Source organism: Trachurus trachurus (assembly GCF_905171665.1).
Source record: "Trachurus trachurus genome assembly, chromosome: 2".
Lineage (NCBI taxonomy): Eukaryota > Metazoa > Chordata > Actinopteri > Carangiformes > Carangidae > Trachurus > Trachurus trachurus.
The window spans coordinates 13,134,224-13,144,306 of record NC_139914.1 but is presented as its reverse complement, the minus strand read 5'-3'; positions in this window follow the sequence as shown (position 1 = coordinate 13,144,306).

Genomic DNA, 10,083 nt, shown 5'->3' with positions numbered 1-10,083 from the left:
CATAACAAACGCTGTATGATGGAGGAAATCTATTTTTAATCAACGCCGCGCATCGCATCGACACGTGGGCTCTCTCTCCCCTCTGGAACAATCCCGACGGGATTTAGACTCCAATGAGATCTGTCATGTTAAGATGCGGCGCACATATACAGCTGTGAAATCAGATGAGGAGGATGATGATCGGGGGCCAACCGTGTGCTGCTGAACTGCGGCGATATGAGCCCGGGGGGGATTAAGAGGTGCGGTTACTGCAGGGCAGGCAGTGCACATCTGGGCCCGAGATGATGGGGAAGCCGTGGTGCAGAGATGAGGGTAGATGAGGAGGTAGATGAGGAGGTACCTGAGTGGACAGATGAAGGGAAACGGTGACGACTGGTGCATTGCGGAGGCGGAGAGAAAACCCGCTTTCCTTTAGTCGTCCGAAGAGAAGAGAAGAGAAGAGAAGAGAAGAGAAGAGAAGAGAAGAGAAGAGAAGAGAAGAGAAGAGAAGAGAAGAGAGAAGAGCGAACGCAGTGATAGAAATCAGACCTGACCATGCCAGAGGCTGGAGATGAGACACACTCGCACACACATGGAGGAACATCACAGAAGCTCAGAAGGACAGATTTTGACGCTAGCGAAGTTAGAGGGGAACCCTAACACACACACACACACACACACACACACACTTGAGACGACCTCGGGGGCCTCAAGTAGCAGCAGAGTCGACTGAAAGAGCCAGAGTGGAACATTCAGACTGTAAAATCTCACATGAAGCTCAATATTAGAAATGTGCTGCTGCAGCAGAGAGTGTTTTAAAACTATTATTATTATACATTTATTTATTTTTGGTTTAATTATTACAAATACCATCTTAAGATAAGATAAGATAAGATAAGATAAGCTAAACTAAGCTATAAACTAAGCTATAAACTAAGATAAGCTAAGATAAGATAAGATAAACTAATATAAGATAAGATAAGATAAAATAAGATAAGAAAAACTAAGCTATAAACTAAGATAAGATAAGATAAGATAAACTAATATAAGCTAAGATAAGATAAACTAAACTAAGATAAGCTAAGCTAAAATAAGATAAGATAAACTAATATAAGCTAAGATAAGATAAACTAAGATAAGATAAACTAAGCTATAAGATAAGATAAGATAAGATAAGATAAGATAAGATAAGATGAACTTTATTAATCCCACATCAGGGAAATTCACTTCCCACAGCAGCATATTACATGATACAAAAGATTCTGTAGAGTTAGTAAAATAAAATAAAAACACACACACACACACACACACACACACACACACACACACACACACACACACACACACACACACACACACACACACACACACACACACACACACACACACACACACACACACACACACAATCATTACAATAAATGAATAAATAGGGGCTGAGTCATGTTGCATTAAACAGTCTGCAGATCTGCGGTAACGCTTTAATGTGACCTCTGACCTCTGAGGTCACTGTTTGCATCCAAATGTTATTTCTTAAAACCTTTAAAGACTTCATACAAAACCCAACTGACATTTAAAAACTAGAGTTACTACAGTACCACTTCCCATAAGAGGAGGAGGGTCGGTGTCGGTGTCGGTGGGTCGTGGTCGAGATACTGTGTGATTGTAAAGAGGGCGATGGTGAGGGTCCGTGGACGTGAATCACAGAGGTTTGTGTTTCTCGTGGCAGCTGCTCAGCGTTCGGACGGTGGTGAACCCCGGGGACAAACTAATGAGAGAGACGGGAATCGACAAGACGAGAGAAAAGACAATAATTGGCCTAGTTTTGACTCGCCTCCTCCAACCCGCAATATGAAGGATGATGTAAGAGAAATAAAAAGAGTGGCTAATATATATTTAAAAAAATCCACTCAACATCCTCAAATTAAAAAGTGTGAGAGCGTCAGGGTTTTTGTGAAGAATTGCAGTAAGTCTTTGTTTTGGCTTCAGTCCCCGTTGGGAGAAATCCACCTTTTTTTCTTCCTTTCTTTTCAAGATGACTGATCAAGTGCTGATGCATCTTGTCTCCGTCCTTGTTGCTAAGGACTCGTAGCTTGTTGCTAGAGCTGGGCTGTCAATCAAGCGGCGCCAGTATGACTGTAAGAGGTTTTTTTTGCATTTGGATATGATCACACAGCGCACATATAAACAGTGATGTCTCTCTCTCTCTCTCTCATACACACACACACACATACACACACACACACACACACACACACACACACACACACACACACACACACACACACTGAGGTTGCCTCCTAGCTGAAGCTGTGTGTCAGTGTGGCAGAACCAGTTGCTTTGACAAAGGACACAAGTTCCCCTGGGTGTCAGTGGGACTGAAGCCTTGATGCCCTGAATATACTGGAAGTGTCACTGTTTGCATGAGGGTGTGTGTGTGTGTGTGTGTGAGTGTGTGTGTCTCTATACTGTATGCAAAGGGCCTGTGAGGTCTTGTTGTGTAGTTGTGAGGACCCCGTGTGTTGGTTTAGTGGTTTTTAAGATGAGGCTCAGGGTGCAGAACGGTCTAGATGATGATGAACATCGGAGCAGATTTAAGGATTTTTCTATACGACCGAAGGAGAAAATCCTGGATTGAGGCATTATATTAAACACAGATTTGAAACAGATTGGGAATATTCTGATATCAGGGTGTGTAGATTTAAACATGCACAGTGCAGCTCGGTACAGCAGAGTGGAGTGGAGTGGTGCTTTTCTGTTTTAACCTTGAGCTGCATCATCAGGTGTCTCCATAGATACGCAAACATTCATCGCAGCGAACAAGGGAAAGACATGGTGGAAAAATACTGATGTACAGTAAAGCAACATTTTGTGGTTTTGTTGTGCGTCTTGTACCTTTATTTGCTCTGTTCAATAGTGCTTGTATGAATTTTGTTGCTGTTGTACCTTATACCTGTATCTCTCACTGTCGGTTTTGTTCTTGTATCGCTTCGAAATCGCACAAATACACACATGCCTCCACCGAACAGTAGTGATGTAGTTAGACCACATTCGGAATTCTGGGCCCCCTTAAAGAATACTAAAGTGGGCCCCTCCCCCTGACTTTTCCTTTTTTTTTCTTAGACTACGTAGGCTATGTATTATCGTTTTTTATTTAGCCTTCTTTGTTTTGATGCTAATGCAGCATTACACTGCAAAAACTCAAGTATCTTAGCAAGAATATTTGTCTTATTTCTAGTCAAAATGTCATTTCTAGTCAAAACAAATCTCATTCTACTTAAAATAAGACACATCATATTAAAAGTAGCTTGTTTTTAGACACTTTTTACTTCTTTCAAGCATATTTTCACTTGGAATAAGTAGAAAAAATCTGATAGTGGAGCAAGTTTTTCTTCCTTATTACAAGCACAAAAAACTTACTTTCACTGGCAGATTTTTCTATTTATTGTGAATTTAAGTAAAATGATCTAAAAACAAGTTAATTTTTTGGTAATGAGTCTTATTTTAAGTGGAAAGAGATTAGTTTTGACTAGAAATGAGACATTTGGACAAGAAATAAGACAAATATTCTTGGAAAGATGTTGAGTTTTTACAGTGTACTATGAGTATTAGTCAGGGTCTTACGCAGAATAATTCAGTCATACAAAGATTAGACAACTGGGGTTTTTTATGGGCCCCACTGGGCGCTGGGCCCCTAGAGTTATCATCACCTTTCTCCCCTATACAACGGCCCTGCCAACAAGCTAAATAAAGAAATGGCAACAAAGAGCCGGAGAACCAAGGAGGAGGCCGAGCCATTAGCCCCTCTCGTGTCTGCATGAGACTATTATGGGCTTGTTCCATGCATTAATAAAAAGCTGAACATTGAGACAAAACCCTAATTTGTTCCTCGCTGCACAGACTCAGGATGTCTGGTTTTTTTTTTTTTTTTCCTCCACCAGATCAGAGTCTTCTTGTTCGTGGCGACGCGGCGATAGATGTGGGCGCGCGGTGCGGAGAGAGAGAGAGATTTTTGCTGCTTACTAAAACTGACATTCCTCATGGCTGCAGCACCATATGTGGAGCTGCTCACTTAGCTCATGCATGGCTGGCTTCCCATCATTAGCAAAAAAAGATAAAAAATAAATAAATAAGTCCTATAAGGCCTTTGCAATTTTCCTCCCCCGCCCCCCCCTCAGGTAAAAAAAAGATCTGGCAGTTTTCACGTGGGCGGATTCTGTAGAAAATCAAGAATTAGGAATGTGTTTTTAAATAAAAAAGGAAGGAGGATAAAGTGTGGCACTGCAGCAGCCATTTGTAATTCTGGCCATCTTTTTCATTATGTGTTTTTAATTTGCATTCACATCTGTGGGGGATTGTGTTAGCATAAAGCACTGGGCTGTGAAGAGTCAGACTGACTGAAGCCCCTTAGCCTTGTGCATGCTGTCTTCTTTTTTAAACATTTCTTAGCCCATAAAGTCTTCTAGATGAATAAATAAACACATAACTCTATGTATTTTATGTCTTATTGGAATAATAATCTCTAAACACTGACTTTATCTTCTTATTTGCTGCTGTTTTGTTGCCTATGTCATTTATATTCAGTTGTCTAGATGGTCGTGGGTGTGCATGCAGTTAACACAAGTCCGCGGGTGGCGAGTTAGTCCCTTTAAATCCAGCTGCTTGTGATTTACAGCCCGTTTGTGCTGACACATCAGACTGTATATGTTCCCTAGTGATGCATTCTGGCCTTTACAGGAACCAGCCTCATGTGTGTGTGTCTCTCTGTGTGTGTTTGTGTGTGTTTGTGTGTGTCCTGCTGGAGGAAGACTTGTGCTGAAGTTGGGTTGACTCATAGTCTCGGTGTGGCCACGGGACACGCTGCGTTGTTGTGCAGGCAGCTGGCTCCCCTTGGTGGACGCGGTGGGAACGCCGGGATGTTAATTAATGAAGTCACCGGGATGTCTTTATTATCAGGGTGCAGGGCCGTTGTATAGGGGAGAAAGGTGATGATAATTCTAGGGGCCCAAAAAAAAACCCAGTAGTCTAATCTTTGTATGACTGATTTATTCTGCATAAGACCCTGACTAATACTCATAGTACACTGTAAAAACTCTACATCTTTCCAAGAATATTTGTCTTATTTCTTGTCCAAATGTCTCATTTCTAGTCAAAACTAATCTCTTTCCACTTAAAATAAGACTCATCACCTAAAAATTCACTTTTTTTTAGATCATTTTCACCTGTTTCAAACAAAATTTCACAAATGTTCATATCTGCCAGTGAAAATGTGTTTTTTGTGCTTGTAATAAGGAAGAAAAACTCGTTCCACTATCAGATGTTTTCTACTTATTCCAAGTGAAAATCTGCTTGAAAGGAGTAAAAAGTGTCTAAAAACAAGCTACTTTTAATGTGATGAGTCTTATTTTAAGTAGAATGAGATTTGTTTTGACTAGAAATGACATTTTGACTAGAAATAAGACAAATATTCTTGCTAAGATACTTGAGTTTTTGCAGTGTAATGCTGCATTAGCATCAAAACAAAGAAGGCTAAATAAAAAATGATAATACATACATAGTCTAAGAAAAAAAAACTGGAAAAGTTAGGGGGAGGGGCCCACTTTAGTATTCTTTAAGGGGGCCCAGAATTCCTTGCAACGGCCCTGTGTAGCGGTGTGAGGTGAGGGAGAAAAAAAATCTGCAAAATAATTTATTCCCAGTTAATTTGTAGTCAGGTCATTTGTATTCACTCCCCCCAAATCAATTAAGAAATGAGATAATTGCTTTCTCATTCACATCTGGAGCTCTGTTTGGGAGCCAGGCTGAAAGTAAAGCTAAAAAAAAGACAGTTATTGAAGCCAAATGTCAGCTTAAAATTAGTCAAAGAAGTTCCCATCAGGCATTTCTCCTTCATTGTGTCTCATTCCCTTAATCCGTTCTCTATGCGTCATGACTTAAGGGCTTTTTCTTTTTTTTTTCCCTTTATACCCCAGAAACAAATTAGCATACTGCAATAAACAAGGATGTAAAAGTTGCTTGATTTTCGTCCCCGCTCGTCCTCCAGGGAGCGGAGAGAGGAAGCTGAGCCTGTCGAGCATAAAGGCAAAGTAGGAAATTAAATAACAAAAGCTGATTCGGTTGTAATAATAACCAGTGATTTAACAGAGCGTCGTTGGTGCAGAATCAGACGTTTAACATGAGCAACAAAGACAGCAGGTGTTAAAGGACATAGGCGCTTAATTGCCCCTCCATTCAGTGCAGTTAATTCAGCCACAGTGCAGAAAACAAGGCTGCAACAGGTGTTTAAGGGAAGGCACGGTGGCCACAGTACTGAATTGCTAATGTGCAGCATTTGTGTTTTCTTTTTCTTTTTTGTTCTTCAATATAGATAGATAGATAGATAGATAGATAGATAGATAGATAGATAGATAGATAGATAGATAGATAGAAAGAAAAAAAATAGAGAAAAGTACAGTCATTACCGACACAAACACAAAAAAGCCTGTTCAAATACCATACAGACATACAAGTCAACTCAATTGGCAGCTGTGTTGTTAAAGGGATAGTTCAACATTTTGGCAAAGTGGCCCATTGCCATAATCCCTATAGTCTTAGCAGTAGTTTTGTTACCTTTATTTGTCGGTGCAAGCTATTTTTAGAACGGCGGAGCAGAGCCGCGAGCTGCTCAGAGCTACACTACAGAGGCTCATTATGGGATTTCTTGGTTTCCCTCATCAAACTCATCAAATACACAATCCAACAACAACTCTTGCCTGGTAACGTTCTGTTATTATCTCATAGCGTGGTGAATGTGCAGGTCACAACTTGTCCATGACAGCGATTTGGAGCTGTTGGATTGTGTATTTGATGAGTTTGATGAGGGAAACCAAGAAATCCCATTAGCCTCTGTATACAGCGTAGCTCTGAGCAGCTCACGGCTCTGCTCCGCCGTCCTAAAAACAGCTTGCACCGACAATTAAAGGTAACAAACCTACTGCTAAGACTATGGCAATGGGCCAATTTGCCAAAAATGTTGAACTATCTCTTTAAGCTGACATGCATTGACCTCTCTGGGCCACCGTATTAAACAGTTTGTGCATCAACCTGAAAACTTGAAACAGCTTCTTCAGATGCTGCTGAGCTCTGCCTCTGTGTCGCAGAAACGTTCCCCTCTCCTGTGGATGATTCAGCGTTTGAGTGTGTGTGTGTGTGTGTGTGTGTGTGTGTGTGTGTGTGTGTGTGTGAGTGTGTGTGTGTGTGTGTGTGTGTGTGTGTGTGTGTGTGTGTGTGTGTGTGTGTGTGTGTGTGTGTGTGAGTGTGTGTGTGTGTGTGTGTGTGTGTGTGTGTGTGTGTGTAGGGGGGGCATCCTGAGGCGTGGCCAGACCAGATGGGGTATCTGAACCCTCCAGCATGTTCTTGATCTTCCTCGCTGTCGTCCCAGTGGCTCCAAAATATAAGCGCCACAGGGAGGCGTCCTGGAGGCACGCTGAGCAGATGTCTGAGTCTCCACTGTCAACAGCAGATACACACACACACACACACACACACACACACACACACACACACACACACACACACACACACACACACACACACACACACACACACACACACACACACACACGCCTCGATCATTTATATCACAGATACAATCTCAATTTTAATCACAACAACTGCAACAGAACAGAGTGTGGAAAAGTTTCTCTCCGTGTGCTCGATGTCCAGGTGGTGCAGCTGCAGACAAGACAATTAACACAGATGATGCACACTAAAAAACAGTTGGGTTAAAAAATAACCCAATTATAACCCAACTGCTGGTTATTTTAACCCAACAGGTTGGGTTATTCTTTTTGACCCAACTTTTGGGCCAGACAACATCGGTCACATATATTTTTTAACAAATTATTATTCTTTTTAAAATTATGATTAAAAACACCACACACAATCTTGAACAACTGTATTCTATACTTTCACTTTCTCAAATATAAATCGAGTTCAAATAAAATGCAGTATAAAAATATGAGCTGGCACGTGATCGACAGAAATTTGCGATATCAAAATGGGGTCACGAGCCACTGCATTAATGAATGAATGATTTATTTCATTCATTTTTTGTGTATTTCAGTGCACATTAAAAACAGTTGGGTTAAAAAATAACCCAATTATAACCCAACTGCTGGTTCAAATAAGGACAAACCCCTTTTTGGGTTATTTTAACCCAACAGGTTGGGTTATTCTTTTTGACCCAACTTTTGGGTTGAATATTCAACCCAAGAGTTGGGTTATGCTAACTACAACATTGAGTTATTTTTACACCCTTAACCCAATGAATGGGTTACTCGCTGAAAAATAACCCAATTACTTGAACAACCCAGGAATTGGGTTAAATTCATAGCCTATAACCCTGAACATGTGTTACACTCTGGAAAAATCAATAACTCAGAAATTGGGTTACAGAGATAACCCAACATTTTTTAGTGTGTGGGTGGTGTTGAGCCAACTCCAAAACAAACCAATTAAAAAAAAAAAATAAAAAAAAAAATCAAATTCCTCAGCTTCTCGTCTGTGACGTTCAAATCACAAGCTGCCGCAGTTGGACGTCCATCTGTGCACATGCAATCCCTGCTCTTAATTAAAAGCGAGATGATATTCAGAACATAAAAATCTGACTTTGTGTGTCGTAACCGTTTAATCACAGGAAATCAAAAGCAAAACTGATCCTGGATCAATATCTAATAGCAAAGGATGTAAAGAATAAAGCTTAATGGCAGATAAAAGTGTCACTGGGTCACAGTTTTATTAACAGGTGTTTATTTACAGTATCTGGACTGACGCCAGTTTAGAAAAGCCTTTGCAGCAGGTCGGCGGCCATGTCTGCTGTTCATTGTGTGTGGGCTTTTACAAGACAAGGTCACTGTGGTCACTCTGTCACAACTGGATCTTCAAGTTTATAATATGAGCAGAAAACGGTTTGATCTTCACTTGTGTCGGTTTGTGAAATCTATATGAACCTATAACTCCTACTTTTTCCTCTAAGTACAGTAAAGGTCTTGTGACATTTTACAATAATATGATTTATATGATACAGTTTCATGAAGCAGGAGCAGGAAAAAACATTTCTGCTTTTTGAGACGTTGTCCTGCAGCTTCTACACAGATGATGATGATAATGAGTGGCAACAGAGAAGGTGAAGTCCTTAACCCTCCTGTTGTCCTCCTGGGTCAAGGACGGAAGGACAAAGGGAAAGAAGGAAGGAAGGGAGGAAAGAAGGAAGGACAAAGGGAAAGAAGGAAGGAAGGAAGGAAGGAAGAAAGAAAGAAAGAAAGGAAGGAAAAAGGAAAGGAAGAAAAAAAGAAAAAAAGAAGGAAGGAAGAAAAAAAGAAAGAAGAAAGGAAGAAAATAAGAAAGGAAGAAAGAAAAAAAGGAAGGACAAAGGGAAAGAAGGAAGAAAGAAAGAAAGAAAGAAAGAAAGAAAGGACAAAGGGAAAGAAGGAAGGAAGGAAGAAAGAAAGAAAGAAAGAAAGGAAGGAAGGACAAAGGGAAAGAAGGAAGAAAGAAAGAAAGAAAGAAAGAAAGAAAGGACAAAGGGAAAGAAGGAAGGAAGGAAGAAAGAAAGAAAGAAAGAAAGAAAGAAAGAAAGAAAGAAAGGACAAAGGGAAAGAAGGAAGAAAGAAAGGAAGGACAAAGGGAAAGAAGGAAGGAAGGAAGAAAGAAAGAAAGAAAGAAAGAAAGAAAGAAAGAAAGGACAAAGGGAAAGATGGGAGGAAAGAAGGAAGGGGAAAATGAAGGAAAGAAAGATGGAGGGAGGAAACAGATCAGGTCAAATGGATCAAAAGAGGAAGAAGAAGTAAGGACGAAGGAAGGAAGGAAGGAAAAAAAGGATTGTGGAAAGAAGGAGTGGAGAAAGGAAGGAAGGAAAGAAGGAAGGATGGAGGAAGGGACCAGATTGGGTCAATCTGACCCAGAAGGACGACACATAACAGGAGGGTTTTAATGAATTAAAAAGGAGCTGCTGCTGCTGCAGGAGGAGGATGGACGTCTCACAACCTGGCAACCCACAAGTTGCTTACAACGCTCATAACAAGTGATGGATTATTGCTGAACGATGATCAACAGTTGCCTCTT